Source organism: Impatiens glandulifera, chromosome 3 (genome assembly GCF_907164915.1).
Source record: "Impatiens glandulifera chromosome 3, dImpGla2.1, whole genome shotgun sequence".
Classification (NCBI taxonomy): Eukaryota; Viridiplantae; Streptophyta; class Magnoliopsida; order Ericales; family Balsaminaceae; genus Impatiens; species Impatiens glandulifera.
Window position 1 is genome coordinate 50,789,610 of NC_061864.1, and position 9,845 is coordinate 50,799,454.

Genomic DNA, 9,845 nt, shown 5'->3' on the forward strand with positions numbered 1-9,845 from the left:
ATTAAACATGATCTCATTAAATAACTATATTATTTTAGTCATCTACCTATTAATTATGCAAACCAATAATTCAATATACTTCAAATATTATGATTATAACTAATCTCAATAGAATTTTATAAAAATATCATACCTTGCATTTGAATATAAAGCATATAAACAAAATTAATGATTGAAATCACTAACCTTCTTTATAAACCGTCTGAAGTTGTAAAGTTTAGACTCATTCGTTGCCCAAGTTATTCCATAATGCTAGAATATTGTCTAGTTTTTTATTTATAGAATGTATTTGTGTTTGAATGACAACTTCGTTTAGAACCAGTTCAACTTGATTGGACTCTAACATTTAAATTATATATTGTTATTCTATATACTCTACATTATATTTATTATTTATTCTTTTTGAAGTGCATTCTCTTTCTCCTTTTCAAAATTTTGTATTTGCAAAGCACTTATTATGTCTTTAAGGGTATTTACCTTCAAACATAATTTTGTGCTGAATTTCTCATTCTCGAATACTTGTTTTCGACCTATGTAGCCTATTCTAAACACACGACCGCCTTTAATATTCCCTATGTCTCCAATCACAAATCAATCTATAATTGTTGTTCATCGTTATCCTAAGAATCCCGAGTTTAATGTAATTGAGTAAAACTAGTCTACATAAAAAAATAGTTAGTAGTGTATAAAATATTAATCTATACACTTTCATGAACATAAACAAATATATACTTAATAGTGTTTAGCACATACCACAACTTATATTGCCCTATTTTCACTCTATGTACCATCCTTTTTTATGTGTCTTTTCAAATATTTTAAGAATGGAATGATGTCTTTCAAGTTCTTTGGTCTATTGTAAAATATCAATTCAGGTGTTAGTAATATAAATTTCAATCAATTCAATATAACTAAAATAAATAAATTACTTACCAATCTTTTTGATGCTTTACCACCGAGATTGAACCTACACAATATGTGGCACCCTTGTTTGTGTATTTCTTTCGATTTCCTTTGGCCTTGGTGAACCTCTTAGAAATTTTCTGGTTATTAAAGTTTTTTATCATTTGGGTCCAGTCTTCTATTGTAATATGTGGGGCTTTTTCAAAGATGTTTTGATCCTAGTCACAAAATTTCTTATATTCACACTACCTTTCTTTTTGAAAAGCTTATTCACATACCCCTCCTTAATAGGATCCCACTCAAATGTCTCCTACAAACATCATTTAAATTTTCTAAAGACCTACAATAATAAATTAATAATGAATATTAATTTGAGTAAATACAAATAAAATTCCGAGAATTGTGCCCACCAAATGTTCTTATTTTCTTCGAAAACTTGATCTTAGTTCAAGTGTGTCCCTTTTCAATAACTTGTGATTATCCGATGTATGTCTTTCAAAATATCTAGAAAGAAGTTGCAACAACATATAAAGATTGAAAATGAAGTTATTTTTTATTTCTAAATTATAATATATACTTAACTTAAATGAATAAACTTACTTCGCTCCAACAATTTTTATGTAGGTCTTTGTCGATTTTCTAAGATTTTATATGTCCGCATCCTCCTTTGTATCGTCTTCTTTCCTTTTAATATTTGAGAGTGTCTGAATTGAGTCTGGATTGTCGAGGATAAAGGCACGATTATAGATAATTTATGTTGTCTGAGGTTGAGTATCATAATCTTCAGAAGTCATCAGTTGGAAACTTGGCTGAAATGAAGTTGAAGGTTGTTTGGATGGACTAGACTTATTATTTTAATTGAATTTGTGGTTTTTGTTTGTGGGTTTAGTAGGGAAAATAATTTGTAGTGGTTGTTTTGGAGAGTGTATTTTGTTTTAATGGAAGATTGTTTTCTTGCAGCTGTTGAGGTTGGTTGTTTTGAGGCTGATTATTTTTTATTTAGGGATATTGTCATTTTGGAACGTTTAGATGAAGAGGCTTTCTTCTTTGGAACCACTTTGGGCCGTGCTTTGGTCTATCCGCAATTTAAAATATACCCTCATCCTAAAACCGATAACAAACTTTGTTAGACTAAAATATCTATATTAATCAAACTATAATTGAAAGTATTTAATAAATCATACATGGTATGATTATGTATTTTCATAATCACTTAAATCTTATCTTCTTTGAGATTATCTACTCATACTAATTGAAAGTCTGTTCAACAAATATTATGATGATACATCAATTATCACATCCAGACAAGTTAGTCAAATCAAAATTCTAATTTCAAACTAAAACCTTCTAAACGTTTCCCTAATTGAACATCAACCAACAAATATACCATAATTAATTGATATATATGTATCCTATTATGACATTCTGAACTTTGAAATACATTTAGAATGAAACTCTGAAATATATTTTTTAACCTTTGAAAAACTGTTTTTTGAAACTGTATTTGAACATCGATTTGTAACTAAGATTTCATTAAAGAAGTATGTTAAACATGAACTAACAAATAAATATACATGAATCAATTGTCTTTGAATACTATATACATGAACCAAACAGTTTTAGAAACTCTTAATTCATGTTCAATACTTTATTTGAACATCAATTATCAAATATCCATTCTAAACTCTTTCCTAATTGAACATGAACCAACTAACAAAGGTATACAATTCTAAACAACAAAGATATACCATTCTAATTGAACATCAACCAACAAAGATATACGATTCTAAAAAACAAAGATATAAGATTCGAATTGAACATTAACTAGAAAAGATATAGGATTTGTAACTAACATTTCAGTTGTCGAAGAACAATAAGGATAAACTAAAACAACAAAGATATACAATTTGTAACTAATATTTCACTATAAAATAGGGATTTTCTACCCAATAGTTGAAAAATATTTACAAAATATATCATTCGATTTACAATAGGTTTGGCAAATAATACATATTATCGATATTGTAAATATTACAGTAATTTGGCGATGAACAAGAAATAATGCAAAATTTATTGCACTCTCATATAGGGGATTTCTACCCGAGAGATATAAAACATTTACCAAATATACCATTCAATCTGCAATAGGTTTCACAACAATACATATTGATAGGATCGACTTTATCGATAGAGATGGGGGTCTGACTATTGATGAAGGCTTATGAAAAACGGTTTGAAAGAAATCTTGTTAAGGATTTAATTACTTTCTATTCTACGCAAACCTTTATAAACACTTGAAACAGATTCAAGGCGGAATTGTCTACTTGGGTTTGAAGGTCAAGATGAAGAATGAAAAGATGACAGAAATGAAAGAACACAGCAGTTTGTTTATGGATGTTCGGAGAAACTCTCCTACGTCACCCCTTCTTCTAACCAACGGAAGGATTCACAAAAATATGATTCGAATCAAATACAGTTAGCACACACTTAGCTCACTATTGAATAGAACACACTCTGTTCAATTTACAAGATGAAGAATATCACTCAACTAACGGTGTTTTTGATTCTAGCTCTCTCTTGATTCACACACGGTACAATCAGAAAAGCAGCTTCACAGTATGAATATTCAAAGGTTTGATTTCTCTCTCTGAAATTCAGTAAGCAGGATAATCGAAAGATTGTATAATTGCTAAGGTTTTTTGTTCAGTGAGGCGGTTTGTCCGTTGTCCTTGAGATTTGATAAATATTGGGCAGAGACTAACGGTCGAATCTTTTAGAATGATACGTGGCACTCTTCCATTGGAAAGCCTCCATTGTACACAGCAGGTTCTGAGCACAAGGATCGTGCCCGTACAACAAATGGTAGTGCGCCGAATATTCCATCAGGGATGTATCTGCAAAACAAGTAATATGAGGGAAATTCTCTTACGTGGCATTCATTTGTTGGTTGCATATAACTATCGTACTAATCTTCACTAGAAAGTGGAGTAGGAGTAGAGTACAGCTATAGCACGTGGGTAGGAGGGTGCTAGCTTCAAGCATACTGCTTAAGCTTAGCATTAGACATATTTCAGTTAGACGACCTCGTCTAATGAAATCAAACATCCCCGTCTAATAACAGAATCCAATAGACCGTCTGGTCTAATGGGATTAGACTTACGTCTAATTAAAATCACTTCAGACTAATCTGAAGGAGTTAGACTTACGTCTAACTTTTACGAACCATTAGACTACACGTCTAACTCCACTGAGTTAGACTGCACGTCTAATTCCGGTTCTACTTCATACTTGTCTAAAGGAGTTAGACCCACATCTAACTTTCACCAATTAGACTACACGTCTAATTGTTACAAACCATTAGACTGCACGTCTAACTCCACTAAGTTAGATTGTACGTCTAATTCCGGTTCTACTTCAGACTTGTCTGAAGGAGTTAGACCTACGTCTAACTTTCACCAATTAGACTACACATCTAATTGTTACAAACCATTAGACTGCACGTCTAACTCCATTGAGTTAGACTGCACGTCTAATTCTGTATACATTAGACTGCACGTTTAACTCCACTGAGTTAGACTGCACGTCTAATTCCGTATACATTAGACTGCACGTCTAACTCCACTGAGTTAGACTGCACATCTAATTCCGTATACATTCGACTGCACGTCTAACTCTACTGAGTTATACTACACGTCTAATTTTGTATACATTAGACTGCACGTCTAACTCCGCAGAATTAGACTGCACGTCTAATTTCGAGATCTATTAGACTGCACGTCTAACTCCGCTGAGTTAGACTGCACGTCTAATTACGGTTTCCATTAGAATGCACGTCTAACTCCACGAGTTAGACTGCACGTCTAATTCTGTGCATCTAATGCAAAATTGGTCTAATGAGCCTCATTAGAGCCAAGTCTCATGAAATATGATTTCAATACACCTGCATCAAATTGCATATATCATTTCATCATCAAAATCTCACTTGTCAAACTATTTTAACACTTAGTCAAAATAATTTGACCCAACAATTTCCCCCTTTTTGATGATGAAATTTAAAACCTGCATATATATACCAAAATACGCATTCATCACATAAATAAACAAACCCCTGTTTGCATGTAGATAAAAAATTCACAATATCAAGTTTAGAAATGCCCATATATGAGTGTTTTCAGAAGAAACACACAGAACATTGTTCAAAATAACCAAAATAAGTTCATAACAAAAACATCATCAAAAGATCCAAAACATTTCATCTAAAATGAAAATGATTTCTATTCTAATCTTCTTCTAATCCTTCCTAATCTTTTCACTGGAAATGATGATCTTCAACCTAGGAGGTCTCTAAGACTGCGGTTAGAGGAGGGTTGTAGACATCTCTCTTTCTTTTCTTGGTCTTAAGCTTCTTCACTCTAAGAACGTATTCGACAACCTTCTGATTGTTCATAACTTTTGAGGGAAGAGGAAAACTTTTACCCGGTTGATCTAGAAGAAAACAGAGGAAGGCGCTTAAAGGACCGTCAAAAACCAAAAATAGTTTTTCGGGCAACAACCATTCTGACCAGATTTCCGAAGAGGAAGCTTGTCTAGTTGACTGGTACACCCCTTGTGATATCCACCATTATCTCGAATACTTTGGAATAAAAGTGGTATGAAGATTCTTCGGCTAGAAGGGATTTAGAGATGATTTCACTTAGAAGAGCAAATTCATCTTTTAGAAGATTTTTCTTTCCATAGATGTCCATTTGAGGAGAATCAGAGAAGACTTTCATCATTGTAAACATGATTTCAGGAGGAGATCGAAGAAACTCGTGAATACCTGCAGTGGGAAGTTGAAAGAACATACCGAAAGACTCTTCGGAGATGCAAATCATTTGGCCCATGACAATCCCAACAACAATTTAGTCTTGATAGAACCCCGCAGTTTCGAAGAATTCACGGACCAACTGTTCGTGATAGAGATGATGAGGGGTGAGGAACTTTCTCAACCCGGAGGCTTTCAGAGATTCAAACATTTTGTGCATGCCTTGAGATTTCAGCGTGGATACGGATTTGAAATCCACTTCAATTGATTTTGGACAGAAGAGAGACATTTCGACTTGATGAACAATATCTTAGTCGATTCAGATTCTAGAGAGAGAGATGAATTTTGAAGAACTCCTATCTTTTAGAGTGAATTATCCAATAAATATCAAGGTCTAATCATGTGGAGAATATCTAATGATTACTCCTATCGTCAAGAACTTCAAAGGACTGTTCCCAATAAACGCAGCATTTAATATTAGCATGAAACCGAATAGTTAATACTAAATGTACAAGTAAAAGTTGTCAGAAATATTAGTCATTCCTTATATATTGAGAGACACGTGTCTTCAATTCTTTTGAGGAATGACTGATTTGATTTTTGGCGGGAAAATGAATTTGAGCAGAAACATAAGTAAAGGACATCTGTCCAAATAGCCAGAAGATGAAAGGTCTAATTACACCAGTACTTAGACGTTTATTCTCCTTTTCACATTTTCAACTTCCTTTTGAAAATCAGTCTATTAGACGTATACGTCTAATTATGCAATAACACCACGTGAGACACGCGTGTTTAGTTAGACGTGAGCATCCTCTTGCTCATGACGTAAAAACGTCTAACGTCTATTAGACTTATCCGTCTATTAGACGTATCCGTCTAACCATGCAAGTTAATATAACCAAGACAACGATTCTAAAGGAAGATTAAATTGCTAAAGTAGACGTACGTCTAAGTAATTATGTTTCTCAAACCCTGAATCCTTAGGACAAATTAAGACCTCTGTCTTTTATGTCTGTTCAGTTACTTTTTAAACAATATGTTCCCCCTCAATTTGTGCACATAATCACATCAATCAAGATCAACAAGACCTAACATATTTCTAAAGTGAGAAAACTTAGCTTCCGGTAGAGGTTTCGTGAAAATGTCTGTAGTTTGTTGATCTGTAGAAACATGTTCAAGATGAATCTACTTCTGATTGACGTGTTCTCGGATGAAGTGATGTCTGATTTCAATATGCTTTGTCCGAGAATGCAGAACTGAATTGTAGGTGATTGCGATGGCACTCGTGTTGTCGCAGAAAATTGGAGATTCATCAGCCTCAATCCCATAGTCTCTGAGCTGTTGTTGAATCCACAGAACTTGAGAGCAACAATTGTCAATTGCAAGATACTCTGCTTTAGCTTTAGACGTGGCGACTGACGTCTGCGTCTTGCTGAACCATGAGATTAGACGATCTCCAAGAAACTAGCAAGTTCCACTTGTGCTTATTCTATCAATCTTGCACCCTGCATAATCTGCATCTGAGAAACTAGTTAAATTGAAACTAGAATACTTCGGATACCACAGTCCCACATTTTGAGTTCCCTTTAAGTATTTAAGAATACGTTTAGCAGTAGTAAAGTGAGAGAGTTTAGGATCAGCCTGAAATCTGCCACAAACACCAACAACAAATTGAATGTCTGGCCTGCTAGCAGTTACATATAGCAATGATCCGATAAGTCCTCTATATTCTGTAACATCGACACTTTGACCACCTTCATCTTTATCCAATTTACTAGAAGAGCTCATTGGAGTAGCTGCGGCGGAACAGTTCTCCAAACCAAACTTCTTTAGCATTTCTTTGGTGTATTTGGCCTGGTTGATAAGGGTTCCATTTTCTAACTGATGGACTTGAAGCCCAATGAAGAAAGTCAACTCTCCCATCATGCTCATTTCAAATATGTCCTGCATCAGCTTAGCAAACTCCTCACACAATTTGGGGTTAGTTGAACCAAAAATAATATCATCAACATATATTTGGACAAGTAAAATGTGAGAATCTTTAGTGAATCTAAACAAAGTTTTATCCACAGTTCCAACAACAAAATCATGATCAAACAAGAATTCAGTTAATGTGTCGTACCAAGCTCTAGGAGCTTGTTTCAGACCATACAATGCTTTATCAAGCCTATAAACATGATTAGGTAACACATGATCTATGAATCCTGGGGGTTGCTCAACATATAATTCTTCACTTAATTTCCCATTTAGAAATGCACTTTTCACATCCATTTGAAAAACCTTAAAGTTCTTAAATGATGCATACGCTAGAAAGATTTTGATTGCCTCTAGTCTTGCAACTAGTGCAAAAGACTCATCAAAATCAAAACCTTCCTCTTGTATATATCCTTGAGCAACTAAACGAGCTTTGTTTCGAATGACTAAACTATCTTCACTAAGCTTGTTTCTAAAGACCCATCTTGTTCCTATAACTGACTTATCAGTTGGTCTAGGAGTAAGATACCACACTTTATTTCTCACAAATTGGTTTAACTTCTCCTGCATAACGTTAATCCAATCTGGATCAACTACAGCTTCACCAATTTTCTTGGGTTCAATTTGAGAAATAAATGTGGAGTTGGCCATTTTATCCATCAGTTGACGTCTTGTCCTTCGAGGAGAAAGAGGATTTCTAATGATCAGTTCTGGTGGATGATTTCTATTCCATCTGAAGTTGGATCCAAGGGGATTGGTCATCTGAACTGGTGACTCCGCGACGTCCAATCTCTCAACTTCTTATTGAACATGAGTTTGTACGTCTGGTTGAACTTCAACCAGATCTGTCACTGGATCAGACAGGGCAATCCTTTTGTCCAGAGTTTCTTCTTCTTCACTTACAGACTCAAGATTAGTCGCTTTTAGTCTGTCAGCAAGATTAATGGATTCAATGGATTTTCTCTCAATAGGCTCATCAAAAACAACATGGAGGGATTCCTCAACAGTCTGTGTTCTTTTGTTGTATACTCTGTAAGCCTTGCTTACTGATGAGTATCCCAATATGAATCCCTCATCTGCTTTAGCATCAAAAGCGGTCAGATAAACCTTTCCATTTTTATGGATAAAACATTTACACCCAAATATCTTAAAGTAAGAAACTGTGGGAATTCTCCCATAGTACAGTTCATAGGGAGTTTTATCGAAACGTTTGTTAATTATTGACCGATTTTGTGTATAGAAAGCAGTACTTATGGCTTCTGCCCAGAACCTCTGAGGTACGTCTAATTCAGCTAGCATAGATTTCGATGCTTCCTTCAGAGTTCTCACTCTTCTCTCAACAGTGCTGTTTTGCTGTGGAGTTCTGGCACTAGACAACTCGTGCCTAATTCTAGTCTCCTCGAGATAGGATGATAGGTATCTGTTGGTGAACTCAGTTCCCTAATCACTTATAATGCACGCAATATTCAAAGATTTCTGATTCTGAATTCCTTTAAATATTCTAATCAAGTTTTTAGTAGTTTTATCTTTTGATGGTAAATATGCAACCCATGTAAATCGAGAGAAATCATCAATAACAATTAGGGAAAATCTCATTCCTCCTATACTCTTTACAAGAACTGGACCAAATAGATCCATGTGTAAAAGTTCTAGGCAACGGTTGGATTGTGATTTCTCTTTACTTTTGAACGATGATCTGCCCTATTTGCATAACTGACAAGCAGTGCATATCTTGTCATTTGAAAACTGAAGTTTAGGCAAACTAATAACTAAATTGTTTGAGCAAATGTTGTTGATAGTCTTGAAATTTAAATGGTTCAAATATTTATGCCATAACCATTTCTAGTCATTCTTGGCAATCATGCACATAGGATCAGAAGAATCTTTTTGCCAATTCATTTTGTATGAGTTTCCTACTCTACTGCTAGTCAATAAAGTGTTTCCATCTTGGTCTTTAACTAGACATGCATGAGTTTGAAAATCTACTCACAAACCATTATCACATAATTGACTAATGCTGATCAAATTATAACACAGATTGTCAACAAGCAGCACATCATTAATAGTTAGGTTACCATGGATAATCTTACCCTTACCCATTGTCTTACCCTTCTTGTTGTCACCAAAAGTGATTTTAGGTCCAGAGCAATCTGAAATATCAGTG